Raw genomic sequence first — 18,534 nt, forward strand, 5'->3', positions numbered from 1 at the left:
GGCTTTGCTAGGAACCCCTGGCCTCTGGTTTTCCAATAGTATCCTCAGTGATAATAGTTAGACCTTATTCTCAGGGCCCAGGCATTGTCCTAAGTACCTTTGAATTCTCAAAATGACTTTATATCATGAGCCAATTACAACTGTGCGTGTGTGTGCTCAGTCACTTCAGTCATTCTAACTCTGCGACCCCACGGACTGCAGCCCACCAGGCTCCTCTCTGTCCATGGGATTCTCCAGGCAAGAACACTGGAGTGGGTTGCCATGCCCTCCTCCAGGGGACATTCCTGACCCAGGGATTAAATTCCCATCTCTTGCACTGAGGCAAATTCTTTACTGCTGAGCTACCACAGAAACCCCTATTACAACTGCCGCTACTGGTGCTGCTGCTGCTGCTGCTGCCAAGTCGCTTCAGTCGTGTCCGACTCTGTGTGACCCCACAGACGGCAGCCCACCAGGCTCCCCCGTCCCTGGGATTCTCCAGGCAAGAACACTGGAGTGGGTTGCCATTTACTTCTCCAGTGCATGAAAGTGAAAAGTGAAAGTGAAGTTGCACAATTGTGTCCGACTCTTTGCGACCCCATGGACTGCAGCCTACCAGGCTCCTCCGCCCATGGGGTTTTCCAGGCAAGAGTTCTGGAGTGGGGTGCCATCGCCTTCTCCGCCTATTACAACTACTAGGTATCAAATGAACACACATGGAACAGAGGCACAGAGGAATTAAGCAATTAACTTAGTGGTCCAGCTAACAAATGTGGGGGAGAAATTTGAACCCCGAACCCATACTTGTGACATTTCTTAATGTAGGTACAAACCGCATTCCGGAGCATTGAGAATATACTGGTCCTCTTCAGAGAGAGAGTCCGAGGAAAGTAGGAGAGATTGGAAGTCCAAACCCTGGCTGAATAAAACTGCTAACCTAGCCCTGGTGTTTAAAGTGACTATCATTCTAAGTAGTTTCTCTTTCCCAGGCTTTGAGACAATCTGTCATAAGCCACCTGTACCTTTGACCTGGAAATGGGCATGTTCATTACTCACTCGGCCTTTGATTTGAATGAGTGATGTGCAGAGGTGGCTATTGGGTGGCTTCCACCTACCACATTCTGTGGCTACATTTATGGTCATGTTTGTGCATTAGTATTTTCTGCTTAGCTAAATTGTGCACATTGCATTTAAGGCCAGGTTTGGCTTGTTTAAAAACATCCAAATTGGGATTAAGTATTCAAACTGTAATCTCTTTAGTGAGCGTCTGTCCACTGGATTTGTATGACATAAAGTGGGTTATTGAAATACTGTAACTTTAATATTTTTTATCCTCTATGCAGAAATGACTCTTAAATGAATTTAGAAACTAGGAAAGACATTGGACAGATACCAAAGAACAGAGCAGATCTCATTATTTTTCAGGCCAGTTATAGCAGAGCCCACATCTGTGTAGGCTTCTCCATCCAAATTCTTTCCTTTAAGCAGTAATACACTGTACTCCTTGGTATAGGATAGTAAATTCCCTGGGGGTTTCTAATATCTCCCCTTTCTCTGTTTGTAATGGTGTTGTTCTAAGGTGATACATTTCCCCTTACTCTTTACCCTCGAGCTGCTAGAGAATTTGAATCATCCAAATCTAGAATATTTCCAGGAATGCAGGGGGCGGGTGGAGTGTGCTGGGGGTTAGGAAGGGGGATTTGAAATCTACCCATTTGTATCTAATTGAAAAGTGTGCAGCTCTAGTTAGTATTCTGCAAATATTGAATATGAATAATCAGATAAGACACTTACTGGTATAAAGAAACCAATAAATTTTATTTTTGTGGTACATTAAAATAAAATTCAGATAAAAATTTTAAATCATAGCATATCCAGAATAACCATTTGATAGCTATATATAAATCTACTTTAGAGATATGCAAGCACAAATTATGGAATGCCAGAGCGCGTTGATTTAGGCTGCTTTTTCTCTAATATAAATAATGCAGAGTGCTGCAAATATTCAAGTACACTTAACTGAACATAATTAAAATATTGGAATATATTTTAAAAATAAATAATTAAGTAGTTAGAAGTATCTGCAATACTAATTCAAAGTGATATTCATATGATGATTATATTATGCAGTTTACCCAGCACTTTTGCTTTAAAGTGCAATAATAAAATTTGCATTTAATAAAAATTTTGATCCTGTAATATTTGAGGAAATGGGAAGATTCTATTTCAAGTACAAAACACAACCCTTGCCTCTCTGATCCATCGACAGATGGACTGAGAAGAGACATTTTCAGCTAAGCTGAGCAACGTGCCTGTGGAAAGACTGCTTACTCCCAACATCATGGTTTTAAATGCTGTGTCAGGAGTTTTGTTTGCCTGTCTCCTGTTCTAGATTTTCGACTCCTCTGGGGTAAGTGACCTATGTATCTCTGTACACCCAGTGTTGAGTATAATGCTGGTGAGTAGTAGGTGTTTAATGCGTGTGTGTGTGCTTGCTCAGTCGCGTCTGATTCTTTGCCACCCCATAGACTATAGCCCTCAGGCTCCTCTGTCCATGGGATTTCCCAAGCAAGAATACTGGAATGGGTTGCCATTTTCTCCTCCCAGGGATCTTCCCGATATAGAAATTGATCCAAGTCTCCTGCATTGGCAGGCAGATTCCTTACCACTGAGCCACCTGGGAAGCCCTGGGGTTTCATAGATACTGTTAAATTAATGAATTGAAGGTGAATGTTTCTACCCTTGCTCTCCGTACTCAGCAGAGTAGCAGCCAGGCATGCTTCTGCTCAGGAATTTCCTCTGCCTGGGATGCCCTTCTCCCAGATACAGGCAGAGCTCACTGCCTCTCCTTCTTCACACCTTTGTTCAAATGTCATCTCTTCCAGGAGGCCTCCTTTGACTACTGTTTTAAATAAAATTGCTCCCCCCAAAACACCTCAATACACACTTTCTAGCTCCCTTTGTATCACTATGAGATGTTGTGTAATTTTCTTGTTTATTTGTGTATTCTTATTCACTCTAAAAAAATGCAAACTTCATAGAGGTCAGGATTTTCTCTTTTATTCACTGCTGTATCCCCAGCCCACAGAATGGTGTTTCATTCCTAGTTGCTGCTGCTGCTGCTAAGTCGCTTCAGTCGTGTCCGACTCTGTGCGACCCCACAGACCGCAGCCCACCAGGATCTGCCGTCCCTGGGATTCTCCAGGCAAGAATACTGGAGTGGGTTGCCATTTCCTCCTCCAATGCAGGAAAGTGGAAAGTGAAAGTGAAGTCGCTCAGTCGTGTCCGACTCTTCGAGACCCTATAGACTGCAGCCCACCAGGCTCCTCGGTCCATGGGATTTTCCAGGCAAGAGTACTGGAATGGGGTGCCATTGCCTTCTCCGTTCATTCCTAGTAGCTGCTCAGTAATTTATTGTATGAATGAATAAGTGAATGAATGAGTTACAGATGGGGGAAAAGGGTTATCTTGAAGGTCTTAGGTCATATAATGAGTATGACTGTATGATATGTTCAATATTTTTAGGCTCAAGAATATCATCAGACACACTTGAATATCTTTCTGTCTCACTGGCCATTTGATGGCTCCTCAAGTGCAGATGGAAACTGGATGTGTTCAGTCACTTAAAATGCTTGCCCACTGTCCAGTGCTCAGTGCTTGTCCATTGATTCTGTGATCTCCTCTGGAGATCTGAGTCTGCTCTGAAGCCTTGGCCCAGATGGATAACATTTTAGTCATTTATTAGGGCCAGTATGGATTCTTAGCTTTCCTGGGAACTTTGCTAGGTAGCTCCCTCCCTCAGATATTTATTGCCCTTGTCCTTGCCTTTTATCGTTCCCCACTCCCAAACTCCTTACGGCCTTGGGTATCATCACAGTATCATTCTTATCCAACACCTCACAGGTCCAGGAGCATCAAGGCCAGTCAAAACTTCTGGACCTGTTGCCTTTGCTTGATGTAGGGCAATATGGTAGATTACAGATGGCTTCAAATTCCTTGCCATCCTCTTTTCTGAGAGGTGACGTTGCATCTAAGCTGGTTTTGTGACTGGCTTTTATCAACAGAATATGGTGGTCATGATGTTCACTGGCAGCTCCTACCTCTCCTTCAAAGCCCTGTCATGTAAGAAGTCTGGCTTTCATGTGGACAAACCATGCAGAGAGAGGGGCCCTAAAGCTACACAGAATGAAGCTTGGCCTACCTGCATCCCAGCTGTCTCTAGCCTTCCAGCTGCTCCCAGCTAGGCACCAGTCATGTGAATGAGGTGTCTCGAAGGTTCCAGCCTGTCAGCCATCTAAGAGACCCAAGTGAGACCAGCAGAACTAACTGAGCCCTAGTCAACCCTCAAAATTGTTAGAAATAGAGAATTATTGTTTTAAGCAACTCTATTTTAGGGTAGTTTCTTAAACAGTAATAGATAACTGAAATAGACAAGTTAAAAACCTCTTTGGGCCTTTATTTTCTTATCTAAAAAATGGAAACAATAATCGCTATTCATGAGATTGTATATAAGGCACCTAAGACAGTGCCTGAGAGACAGAATTATTCAGTAAATATCAGTTTCCTTCCTCTCCCCTCCCCTGGATGAGGCCTTAAGCTCCAGGCATATCTCCAGTTTCATCAGTCATCAAAGCTTCCCTTTCTCTGTCTAGCCCGTTTCCTTTCACGAGTTATTTTGGATAAGACAACTTTATAAACTCATCCTAGAGAATATGGACAATAGCTTCATTTGTTGGTGCTTCAAGGATATTTGCGTTTCAGAGGAGGCGCTGGAAAAGCACAAATCTTTCTCAAGGATTGAAATTCTAGCAGCAAATTTCAGCCCCAGTGATGAAGGACTAGCTGGAGTGTGAAAGGAGAGTTTGGGGGAAAATTCTGTTGGAACTCCTCCTGCTTTCTTGTTTTAAAGTCTTTAGCCTTAGGAAAACAGCCCACCTCAAGACTCAGCCATGCTCAAGGCCAGGACAGCTCGTAAGTTTCTTGCATTCTGTAACCATGTCAGTTTTACTGTCAGGCATCTCTGCTTCTCTTATTCTTTGCTTAGTTTTAAACCCTCCATAGTCTGTTCATTTTTACAAAGGGTAGGAAGGCAAACTCCACTGACATTTACCCCTCAAGTCTTCAGTTGTAAAGCCAACAGTTTTGGAGAAAAGAAGATAGGAATGGCAGAGACTTGGTTCAGAAAATGACTCCCCCAAGGCCCGGCTGGTTAGTTTATTTTTTTCGAGAGATCTTGTCTGCTCAGTAACCACGGATTTTGTTCAGGGATAGATACAAACAAGTTCTGTTTCAGAGAACACATGTAAAGATTTCCATTCCCACCCTTATTTTTATTATAAAAAATAATATAACTATAGTAGAAAAAAACTTTCTCTACTCCCAAAAGGAAAAAGTTTCCTTGAGAAAGATCAATATTTATTTTCAAGTTAAGTCAATGCTATTCAAATGTAGTATGATTGTGTAGAAACAGAATATTTCCAACATTGATTCTTTCTTTTATTGGTGTAGGACAATGCATTAACAGGCAGATGAAATTCTTAGAAAATACCACAAACTTCAGGAACTTTTCTTCAGTCAAAAATTTTAACAGGGCAAATAGTCATGATGATTGAGGAAAGTGGAATGGTGAAAGGGTAGAGAACAAGATAATAAAATTAAAAATGTTAGATTAAAAAAACAAAGTGTAAAAGGTCTGGATAATGTACCAACTACATGATTGATCAAAGTATAACTATAAACTGGATATGTCTAAAAGCATGTTTTTATATTTGTGCACAATAGAGAAAGGGGTATAATAGATACATTGTCTAAGTTCACTTCAAATTACAGAAGAATGTTTTGGTTTTGAAATCATTGTTGAGATCAAGCTATTAGGCCAAGAAAGAGAAATATTTTATTGTTCCCTTCCAAACTTTGGTTAATTGAATTTGTAATGGTTTGGAGATGTGTGCATAGTGAAGATTGATTGCTTTCTCTTCCATTTTATTGTCAGCTTGCAAATAGGTGCCGTAGCCTTTTCATTTCCTTGCCTTGAGCAATGTAAAAACCTTTTCCTCTCATCAGAGAGGTGGTGAGGAAGTGTGATAAAATTAGGGTACCTGGGTTTAAGAGCTGGGATAAGTCAGTTTCTTGAAACCTCCACTCGATCATCTATAATGTGGGAATAAAATCTTGTCCAAACCTATCCCAATGAGATAATGCCTGCACCATGAGGATATAATGCTCTTGAATTGGGGAGAGTCTAACCATGAGAACCATCCTGTGACTGGTCATTGGCCCTGTTATTACATTAATTTGGAAGGATGTCAGATGGCAGCTGGCCATGTAAAGTGGTCTGGCCCTTCTAAGAGCTTTCATTCTGCCATACAGCCTAATGAGGGTAGGCTATCCAGTCAGTGATGGGTTCTCCTTACAGCAAAAGTGAGTAATTCCAATTTGGTGGATGAAACAATCTTTGGCAAAAACAAACATTTCAAAGGAGATTTCTTTTGGTTCTGTGGATTGTGAAAAGCACATATCCAAATCTTTTTAAATTAATTATTTTACAAACAAATATAAAGAATTGTAGAAAGGGAGTAATATAAAATAACAAATGCCCCATAGAAACTGTTGAAAGTTTCTCTCTATAACTCTTGTCATAGTTACCATTACAATTTCTGCCTATCGATGTACCAATTTTGAGTATCATCTATTGGTTTCTTATTATAGGATATGAAGTATTAAGTGCAATTGCAAAAATCACTGATTTTCCATCTTAAATTACATTCTCAGTTTTTTAGTTGTATTTAGTTATTACAAATGTAATAAGAATAACTTTGTAATTTTAATTAATACCTCTACTTCTTGATTTATTGAAATTAGACTTCTATTTATTTCCTGCTATGAAAAATTAATAGTTTACTTACACCCTCTATGCTGCTGCTAAGTCGCTTCAGTCGCATCTGACTCCGTGCGACCCCGCAGATGGCAGTCTACCAGGCTCCCCCATCCCTGGGATTCTCCAGGCAAGAACACTGGGGTGGGTTGCCATTTCCTTCTCCAATGCATGAAAGTGAAAAGTGAAAGTGAAGTCGCTCAGTCGTATCTGATTCCTAGCAACCCCATGGACTGCAGCCCACCAGGCTCCTCCATCCATGGGATTTTCCAGGCAAGAGTGCTGGAGTGGGGTGCCATTGCCTTCTCCGAACACCCTCTATAGTTCTTCCCTTTTCTCCCAATTTGACTATGTCATTTTCACATTGTTAAAGTTTATATTAGCATTTTGTCTTATGATTATAATGTTTTCTGTATTTAACTTGTAATTTGATTTAAAAAATTTAAAACCAATACGAAAGTCTAGTGATTATGCAAATATTATTCACTGCAATTCAAGGAGTCTTTGGGTAGACCTAAAGAGAGAGAAACAAATTCTGTCTCACCAGCCTATTTCCCTCAATAGAGAACTTTCTGAGTGTGCTGAGGTCAAATGGATTATTTTTAAATGTCTTTTTAGCTTTATTTATTTCCTTTGGTTCAACTGAACTTCTTTTAACTCTCACACAGTCATTTCTTTAATTCTTTCTTCTTCTTTTGGTTTGTTTTCTTGGAAATTCTTGTGAAAAATTATTTTTCTTGTAGGATTCACGTTTGTAGGTGCAAATGTTTTAGCTTTTTTTTTTTTTAAGCAAAAATCTTATTCCCTTTCTCTAAATAGTATGATTGGATAAATAACTCTAGGTTTAAAATAATTTTTATTACATAATAATTTCTTCTTTAAATTCATTACCATATTTATCTCTAGCACAAAGTGTTGCTGATAAAAATCTAACATCAATTCAACCTTAATTTTGTTGTGAGTAGCCTATTTTTTTCTCTCTGGAAGTCTGAGCTTTTTTTCTTTGTTCTTAGATTTCTGACATTTTATTAGGATGCATCTCTAAATAGGTTTCTTTTTCTCTTTTTTTCCCACTCATACTGCTCATTGTTACTTGATCTTTTAAATCTAAAGACTCGTATCTTCCCTTCTGTTCAGAGAATTTTCTTGTATTATGTCTTTGGTTATCTTTTCCTTTTTGCCATCCCTGTCTTATGCTTTTATAATTTCCATTAGCCAGTTCCTGATCCCATAAATCTCTACTTTTTTCATATTTGCTCACCTATCCTTTTGTGCCATATTTTGAGAGATACCCTAGGGTTTTTCAGATCTCCATTTGTCATCTATAACACATTCAATTATGAAGATTGTCCTAAATTTCTTATTTAGACTTTATGCTTATCTATTTAAAGAATTCCTTTTTTTGTTGTCTGAAGACTTTAAGAAGAACAGTACCTTGTTTTTATTATCAGATACATTGTCCACTTGAATCTCTTCTGAAACGAATTGAATTTTTTTTTAATTGTCTTTAATTTTCTGAATAATCTCTGTTCCCAGTGAGGCAAATTGCTCTTCCTTTTTTAAAATAATCACCTTTAACATTTAATAATCCTTAGAAAGTGCCTTCATATATATTCCTAGAAATCTATTAGTCCTCTAAGAAATTTTAAAAACTGGTTTTCACTTTAATAATAATCTTTTGAAATATTAATTGCAGATTCTAAAACATTGAGTATGACAAGCAGTGTCAGAACCTGAATTTGAATTTGTGTTTATACTATGGTATCCATGTTGTGTGATAACATGAGCCTTGTGCATGCATGATAATTTGCTCAGGCATAACGGTCTGGGAAGGACTGAAGCCTCACATATGCCTGGGCACTGGTTTGAGAAACATGGCTTCAGTGTATTTCACTTATGGATAAGATGGCTATATCATTTATTATCCAAATTGAGACATTTTCGAGCATGAAAAAAAAATTAGTAATTATGTGAGGATTGTAACATAAATTGGAATTGTCTGGGCAACCCAGAGTGCTTGGCCATCTTACTCCAAGATGAGCAGTTTTACTTTTTATAGTTTTCTCTCTGGCAGCTCTTACAGGGATCCAAGGTTGTCTCTGCCTCTGCTCTGCCTCTGCTGCACTCCCCAGCCCCCATCAAGGGCCCCTCTCTAGGCAGATCCCTTTCCTTCCCCCGGGAACTATTCTCCAGGCTTTACCCCGAAGGCAAAGGCATTAATTATTAGCTGATACGCAAGCATGGTGAGGGGGAGGGGGTGTTGCCTCGTTGGTTCAGCTGTTCCAAGTGTACTTCTTCTAATTAATTGCTCTTAAGATTTCTCACTCCCATCTCCCCTTCCATCTCCCCTTCGCTCCAGCTTTGCATTTGTCGACTGTGAGTTTGGAATTCGTCCAGGACTTCTTCGTAGCGCCTCACTTCCGGTTTCACTGTCATTCTAGTCCCGTGTGCTTTCTATCTTCCGAGAGTGCCTCCATTTCTAGTCCCTGGATCTTGCTTTCTACTCTTCCAGGACAGTTTTGATTTAGTATTTTAAAGCATCTTATTTTTAAGGTTTCTATAGGATTTTTGGAGGAAGGGGAGGCAGGTAACTGTGCTCAGGACATCATCATAAACCTTAGCTCCTTGTTCTATGATTTTTGAATTTGAATCTAAATATGGATGTATCTGCTCTCCTGAGTATATACACACCTCACAGTAAACAATGAGGTAACACTAGAAGGAAGGACCCATTTAGGAGACTACCACCTTTTCTATTCTGTCCTTTCCTTCCCTAAATAAACTCCTAGCCCAACACTTTATGAAGGGATCAATTCTCAGGAGAAAACTTTCTCTTTTTTTTGACTGTTTCATGGGGCATGTGGGATCCTAGTTCCCCAACCGGGAGTCGAAACTGTGTCCCCTGCCTTGGAAAGGCAGTGTCTTAACCACTGAACCATCAGTGAAGTCCCCCAAGGGAGAACTTTCTTAACTAAAACTCTACTCCAGTTCACTGTATTCATAGCTTAAACCTATCCTGAATTAAAGAGTGAATAAAGTGAAAGAAAGTGAAGTCACTCAGTCGTGTCTGACTCTTTGTGACCCCATGGGTTGTAGCCTACCAGGCTCCTCTGTCCATGGGATTTTCCAGGCAATAGTCCTGGAGTGGATTGCCATTTCCTTCTCCAGGGGATCTTCCCAACCCAGAGATCGAACCCGGGTCTCCCACACTGTAGACAGACCCTTTACTGTCTGAGCCACCAGGGAAGTCAAAGTGAATAGTTAAACTGTATAAAATAGAGGATCGTTTTTTCTAACGTTCTTTGGATATGGGAGAGAAGAGTCAGAAATTGAAAAAAAAATTAAATATGTGTTGAGAAACAACTATAGTCTTGGACTCAGTGGTGTAGGGGACAGAAACAAGAACAACAGAAGACTTCTTTCCTCCACAAGCCCACTATCCTGCAGAGCTGAAAATATATGCAGGGAAAGTTAGGAGACTATGGAGACCACGTCACATGTCAGTATCTAAGGGACATGTCAGGCCTTGGAGGTTCACAGAAGGCCGCTTCTGGCTGGGAGACACAGTCTGACCTTTGAAGGAAGAGTAGGAGTTGGATTAGTGAAGAAAAGAAAGTGAGCAACCTAGGTGAAAAGGACATCACGGCCAGGAGGCAGGAGGCTGCTGTGAGCAGTGCTTGGTGGATGATTCCATGACGTGAGCACAGACTGTCCACATTATATCACAGAGAGAAAGACTTAGTAAGGGAGCTGACCTTGTGGAAGTTCTCAAATGCTAGGTTGGGTATTTGAACTTTAGCTCACCCAGAAGACTTTGAGAAAAACTATATGATCATGGTTGTGTATGAGAAGATACATGTGTTTAAGAAATGTTAATGAGGCAAAGTTGTGAAGGGTAGGGAGAAAATGATGGTGTAAAGATGTGACAGAAAGATTGCTAGTAGTTACTCATATCAATGATAATAATAAAAAGTTAACATTTTAGATATAATGTTAACTGAGGCTTTGGGAAGTAAAACAGATGACAGTATCAGCAATTATTTAGCAGCAAGATATACTTAGGGATAGATTAAAATTTTTAATGAATTTAAAAGTGAAAATAAATCTTAACGTTTATCTCAAAATTCCTTGTGAATGCCCTGAACATTTTAAGACTGAGGAATATGGCTTTCTCCTATTATTTTCAATAGGATTCAAAAGGAACTTATTATTGAAAGATAGCATAGTGTGTTTGTGTGTGTCTGTGTGTATGTCCAGAGAAGGCAGTGGCACCCCACTCCAGTACTCTTGCCTGGAAAATCCCATGGATGGAGGAGCCTGGCAGGCTGCAGTCCATGGGCTCGCTAGAGTCGGACACGACTGAGCAACTTCCCTTTCACTTTTCACTTTCATGCATTGGAGAAGGAAATGGCAACCCACTCCAGTGTTCTTGCCTGGAGAATCCCAGGGACGGGGGAGTCTGGTGGGCACAGAGTCGGATACGACTGAAACGATGCAGCAGCAGCAGTGTGTATGTGTGTGTGTTTGGCCAAAATCACATTAATATAATGAAACACCACAGAGTATGATCACTACATTCATTATGTCATGGTGCCTAATTTATTAGAAAAAGATTGCAGACTTTTGGCAGATGACAGGAAAATGAGTAAGTCTCACATTTAAAAATGGATTTATATTGTAGTCTCCTCTTTGTCTTTCTTGAGCCAATTGCTGTGGGGGTTACATGGAGATAAAGAAAGGGTTTTCCTTCTTGAAGAGTTTACTATCTAGCAGGGGTATAAAAGCCAGTTTTATTATAAGTGAGTATAGTGAGTATAAACATTAGTCTTGCTAAATAGAATCACTGAAACCCTGACAGCTCTAGTGGAAAAGAGGAAAAGAGAGCAGAGGAAATGAGAAAGATGATCTCTGCCTTCAGGGAGGCTGTCATTTCACCAGAGATGTTGGACACCAATATCCACAAAATTAGATTGCATTGTACAGCCACAGTAAGATGATGAGGGCCTGGAAGGGGGACAGGAAGTGCATGAGATGCTGAGAGAGGTTACTGAGGATTCCAAACGTCAGGAAGCACTGGGGCAGGCCTTGAAGAAAGGGTAGGGTGTGGGTGGATAGACATATGGTCCAGTGCAAGGATCGGTGAGGAGACCACTGGCTGGTTTGGAGGTTGAGGTAGAGAGAAGTGGAGAACAGGTGGGAATGGTAGATTCATGCCAGCTGGTGGAAGGCTTGCACATCCATTGATTTTAGATTTTACCTTGAAAGCAATGAAGAGCCATGAATGGCTTTTGAGTATCAGGAGGGGTGAGATAATGAACCAGTCATGTTAGGGCATAATTTGCTGGGGCTTGCAAGAAGATCCAAGCCAACCACAGAACCACAGAAGGTCAGAGACACTTGATCAAGACCTGGGCTAGATTACTTCACTCTGAATGACAGTCTCTAGGTTCATCTACATCACTACAACTGACTCAATTTCATTCCTTTTGGTGGCTGAGTAATATTCCATTATATATATATATATCTGTACCATATCTTCTTTATCCATTCATCTGTTGCTGGACATCTAGATTGCTTCCATGTTCTGCCTATTGTAAGTAGTGCTGCATGTACATTAGGGTACATGTGTTTTTTTCAGTTATGGTTTTCTCAGGGTATATGCCCAGTGGTAGGATTTTTGAGTCATAATACATATATATAGAATCTAGAAAAATGGTGCTGATGAACCTATTTGCAGGGCAGGAACAGAGATGTAGAGAATGGACATGTGGACACAGCAAGGGAAGGAGTGGGTGCGACGAATTTAGAGAGTAGCATTGATTTATATACACTGCTGCTGCTGCTGCTGCCAAGTCGCTTCAGTTGCGTCTGACTCTGTGTGACCGCATAGATGGAAGCCCACCAGGCTCCTCCATCCCTGGGATTCTAGCATGTGTAAAATATTTAATAGCTAGCTAGTGGGAAGCTGCTGTATAGCACAGGGAGCTCAGCTTGGTGCTCTGTGATGACCTAGAACGGTGGAATGGCGAGGTGGAAGGGAGGTTTAAGAGGGAGGGAATCAGTCAGTCAGTCAGTTCAGTCACCCTGTTGTGTTTGACTCTTTGCAACCCCATGGACCAGGCCTCCCTGTCCATCGCCAACTCCCAGAGTTTATTCAAACTCATGTCCATCAAGTCAGTGATGCCATCCAACTATTTCATGCCCTGTCATCCCCTTCTCCTCCCACCTTCAGTCTTTCCCACCATGAGGGTCTTTTCCAATGAGTCATTTCTTTGCATCAGGTGGCCCAAGTATTGGAGTTTCAGCTTCAGTTTCAGTCCTTCCAATGAATGAATATACAGGACTGATTTCCTTTAGGATGGAGTGGTTGGATCTCCTTGCTGTCCAAGGGACTTTCAAGAGTCTTCTCCAACACCACAGTTCAAAAGCATCAATTCTTCGGTGCTCAGCTTTCTTTATAGTCCAAATCTCACATCCATACATGACTACTGGAAAAACAATAGCCTTGACGAGATGGACTTTTGTTGGCAAAGTAATGTCTCTGCTTTTTAATATGCTGTCTAGGTTGGTCATAACTTTTCTTCCAAGGAGCAAGCATCTTTTAATTTCATGGCTGCAGTCACCATCTGCAGTGATTTTGGAGCCCAAAAAATAAAGTCTGTCACTGATACATGTATACATATGGTTGATTCACGGTGTTGTACAGCAGAAGCTAACATGTTGTAAAGCAATATAGTCCAGTAAATACATTGTTAAATGAAAAGACAAAAGACCTGGGCTAGGGCAGTAGCAGGGATGATCAGAAAGGATGGAAGGGAGACCATTTGTGAAGACAAGATAGAGGAACTAGGATTCCTGGTTGTGAAGAGAGAAGGAGGAGGCTGAGCAGGACTGAAGGTCAGTCAGAACAGACACTTGTTACCCCAAGAATGGGCTCTCCCACCACAATCCTTGCGCTGGAGGGTTCATCCATACTCATCCTCCAGGGAAACGTGCCTTTGCTGCCACAGTGACAACAGCGGCGTTGATGGAGGACAGCGATGGATGACGAAAGTGATTATGCAGTGATGCATGACAATTGATTCACTCTAAGTTACACCTTCCGTGTCAATATGCAGAACTGGCTTGACGGAATTCAGTGAAAAGAACACCTGAATTCAGGAAGACAACACATTTTCTGGTGTGTCAGCATGACACCAAGGGCCCTGCTTAAATGCTTCCACTTAAAAAAAAAAAGTTACCCAGGCAAATCAGAATAGTCAGCTGGTAGAATGCCAAGCTAATGAGGCCAGTTGACTCTCGCTACCATGATATGGGTCAGTTAGCTCCCCAGACTCTTTCCCCAAGGCGGTTTAGATCAACAAGTGTGTGTCCTGGACCTATAAATGCTTGATAGTGTACCAATGCTGTGTGTGTTAGTACTCAGTCATGTCCGACTCTTTGCAACCCCGTGAACTGTAGCCCGCCAGGCTTCTCTGTCCATGGAATTCTCCAGGCAAGAATATTGGAGTAGATTGTCATTCCCTTCCCCAGAAGCTCTTCCTGACCCAGGGACTGAACCCTGGTCTCCTGCATCATAGGCAGATTCTTTACCTGGGGATACTGAAACGGATACAACGATTCCAGTGTTAGAGTGCAGAACCCGTGGGGATGAGCACATGCTTGGGAGGTAGATGTTCTCCTTTCAAATTGCAGCTTTTCCATTTACTAGTTTTAAGACTTTAAACTTGCTGACCCTCAACTTTCTTACCTGTAAAATGGAGATAATAGTACTTGGGATGATTGTACGGATGAAAAGAGATATTTATGTGTACTTATTATTATAAAAAAAAATCTTTTGGCCACCCTGCATGGCAAGTGGGATCTTAGTGCAATGATCAGGGGTTGAACCAGCACCCCCTGCATTGGCAGTGTGGAGTCTTAACCACTGGACCCCCAGGGAAGTCCCTAGGTGTAAGGTATTTAACACAGTGATTGACACATAATAAGTGTTCTATAAACGATGCCTGTTTATCACGTAACAGGGAAAGTGTCGTCCCTGAGGGATGTACACGATGCTGTAGAAACATAAAGACGGCACATTTAGCCCAGCTTCAGTGAATTCATGGAAGGCTGACTGGAGACGATGACTTGAGCTGGTGATGGAAAAGCAGGAATGAGCAGGGAAAGAGGCGAGAGAAATTCCAGACAGAGGGGCCAGCAGTGCCTCCTACCAAGTACTCCGCCAGCTCAGGGGCACTTCATTGCACGTGGGAAAGACAACTCCAAAAAAGAATTTTGCTGGGAGTGAGTCTGACTTTCATCCTGAATTTTTAAAACCCATGGAGCACAGCCTGTGATCCCTGTTAGGTTTCACACAATTGTTTGTACACAGTAAATCCAGCAGCTCTGTGCTAGATCCCATTTTCTGAAAACCACAAACCAGCCCATGTCTGTCTTTTCTTACTCATTCTCATCAAGCATGACTCCTGAGGGTCAGAGGAAGCCCATGACTGTTGTCCTAGGGAATGCCCTCCACTTCCCTGAAGTAGTTTTTGAAACCGGAAATAGGGCAATTAGTAAAACGTCCTGGTGCTTACAGGGCAAGGCTTTCTCTCTGCCCTGAAAGCATCCTTTCTTTCATGCACTGTTATTGATGCCCAAGATGGTTTCTTTGAGACTGCCTTGTTATGCCCGAGTTCCAGATGGGGCAATTAAAGACGGACAGGTCGTTATTATAGCTACCTTTGGAAATAGAATTTACAGCACTCACTTGTCCTTTTTGATTCTCCCCCAGTAGAGCTACCCCCCTTCACCTTGGAGGACAGTGAGCCTTGGCAGTGGAGGGAGCAGTGTGCCCGGCTGGCTTCTGCAGGGGCCACGGCGTCCCTCTGGATGAAAGGCTCAGCGGAACTCTAAGTCATTATCGTGATCAAGGACGAAGGAACAGTTTCAGCGTGTAAATGCAGATGCTCTCTTGGTTTCTGTGATAGATGTGTTCCCAGTGCCAATGCAGCAGTGTGTTGAATTCTTTTTAAAATCTGAAAGACCTGCAGGCTCTTCTCTCCTTTTCTTAAATCCATTTCCCCGTTGAGATGAAAAATGTAATACTTTTCAGCTTACTTTAGACTTTCTTCAAAAGTATTTCTGGAAAAGGATCCTTCATGTGGAGCATATGAAAACTGTCAGAGGATGGGAGAGAGCGAGGTTTTAAAAACACACTAATGGACAGCCATTATGCCGTAGGGAGTTCCCCCAGAGAGCAGAAAAATGCAGGCTGGGGAGGTCGGGGGGAGACAGAGCACAGAAGCCCAGGATTCAAGGAAGAACATAGTCTAGAGACACTAAAAAACCTGGATGCATAATGAGATGGGAAAATAATACTGGCCAAGATAAAGATTGCCAAGGTTCGCCTTGGGAGAGAGCAAAATAGGAGTTTGAAGCCTGACCAATTGAGTTCAAATGCTGCCGCTTCCTCTTGCTAGCTGTGGCATCGAACACATTGCTTTTCATGTGACTTGGTTTCCTTGCCTATAACGTGGCCATAGAAATAACTTCTGTAGAGGGTTGTTGTGATAATTAAATGGGATGATGTATGTCTAGTGTTCACTTTATTCTCTGGTAAGAGTGAGTGCTCAATAAATGCTGTTTATTATTACTATTACCATCAGTGTTATTATCACTGACACAAGGGCATAGACAGCTTCATGGCCTGCTTTTGAGACAGTGGCCAGTCCTGCTGTCCCTCTGGGAGTTTATGTGTGTGTGTTTTCTCTCTCGATAGCCGTGGATTCACACATTGAACCCCATGACTGGGGTTTCCTTGTTTACATCCCTGCTCCTCCTCCTTGAATGTTTGCCATGACATTGGACTAATGTAGCTCACTCACAGGCAGAGGGCTGTGTTCTGGTAGCAACTTGGGTCCCAGGAGGAGGTCTGGTGACTCATTTCCATCTCATCATGAGTTGCCTGTCTCCTACGCCAGGGCTGGAAAACAGTGGACTGGAGGTTTGTGCTATGAGCAAATCTGAATCATGGAGGGAATGTGAAGGAAAATGAGGAGCAGTTGAAAAATACTCCCTAGGAAAGAAATGGTAAGCTTCATGGTTTCTTTTGCACTTTTCCAATTCAAGCTCTAGAAAAGGTGTCATAAACCTCTGCAGGAGTGACTAAGGGCTGGGACAAAGGCAAGCCTGTTACAGACATCCCTGTAACTCCAGAAGCAAATCTCTTTTTTCCCCTCCTAAATAACTCCAGAACATTACATGGCATTAACAAGTTTCCCAGGACAGGAACTTCTAGTTTATTACTTGCTCACATTGTCATCAGAAATTAATTTTGTCCCTGAAAGACAAATTGCCTGGTAGCTTATGAAGTTAAATGGAAAGAACAAGTGCGCATCTGTTTCTTCTGCATTTTGTCTCCTTGGTGTCTTACATATAAATGAATCAGAGTGTTCAAACTTAAATTAAGATCTTTGGCTAGATAAACAGTTAAAACTGGTTCCCATAGCTACCTCTCACACATAGCTGTGATTGCATTATAATCCCCTAGTAATCAGCTCTAAATGAAAGAAAGATGATAAGGGTGCTCTTTTCAGTTTTCAGGACTGATTTTTATTAGCTCTCAATCAGTCCGGGACTGCTCTGTCTTTCATCACATTGTGGTAGTGTTTGTAGAATCATTAGAGTAATAAAGTGTAAATCTTACTGAAGTGCATTATTCTTGAGGTGTTTTATATAAGGAAAACTCTGAAGATTACACTGGCTGGTACAAGAAAGATTTGTTTCTGAGACGAAAGTAAGACTGTAATGTATGCTAGATTCATTTATTCTTTACCCGAGTCAAAACCTGATGAATTATCCAGCCTAGGTAAAACAACCACCAGAAAAACCTCTTGGACTTAGGCAGCTGAGTATTACCATAATATAGATTTGCATGCATTTAGCCATTTCCTCATTTGCCTTGTTATCCTGCTCCCACACTCTTTCAGTGTAAAGCCCTCCCATTACAGACGCATTACCCACAAAACCGCAAGCTTAGCTATTCCCAATGTGATTTCTTTCGCAAACCAGTGTAATCCAATAAAACATCATGTCGCACCAACACTGAAGTATTTATTGCAGAATACATTGCAGCTTAAAAAAGTGCGCTTGCCCCCCTCCTTTCTCGTCTTTCACAGAGTGACCCGCCCCTTCAACCTCATTTGGGTTGGAGATCACAAAGTGGAGAAAAGTGGCCATCGACGAGCCTCCCCTGCACCCACTTTGGATTTTTCTAGGCCTATCCAAGAGATGGTAGCAAGGAAAGGTAATGGCTCTGACTTTCCCCAAGTGTTGGAGGATTTTTCACAGATTTCGCAGGTGTGCTCCACATTTGCAATTAACAGAATACTTAATCCTGACGTGTTTTTCCTTTCCCAAAGGCTTTATTATGGCTGGAATATGTTACAATGCATCATACACGAAGGTACCCATAAAAATGCCTGCTTGTTTTAAACGTGGGATTTTATTCATTTTATGTTGATATTAGGCCGAAAGTGTCCCTATATTTTAGTGACAGACATTTACACTCATCCATGGGGTGAGAAACAATATCATGCAGCAGTATGTAGCCTCTGCAAGAGTTTATAGAAATGTGGTGGCTTTATACTTGATTTTAAATTACTGTTTTTTAAAGAAAGGTTTTGCCTGAGATAATT

The sequence above is a fragment of the Bos grunniens genome, chromosome 3 (assembly GCF_055505025.1).
Source record: "Bos grunniens cultivar Pamir isolate PY7600 chromosome 3, Bosgru_T2T1.0, whole genome shotgun sequence".
Classification (NCBI taxonomy): domain Eukaryota; kingdom Metazoa; phylum Chordata; class Mammalia; order Artiodactyla; family Bovidae; genus Bos; species Bos grunniens.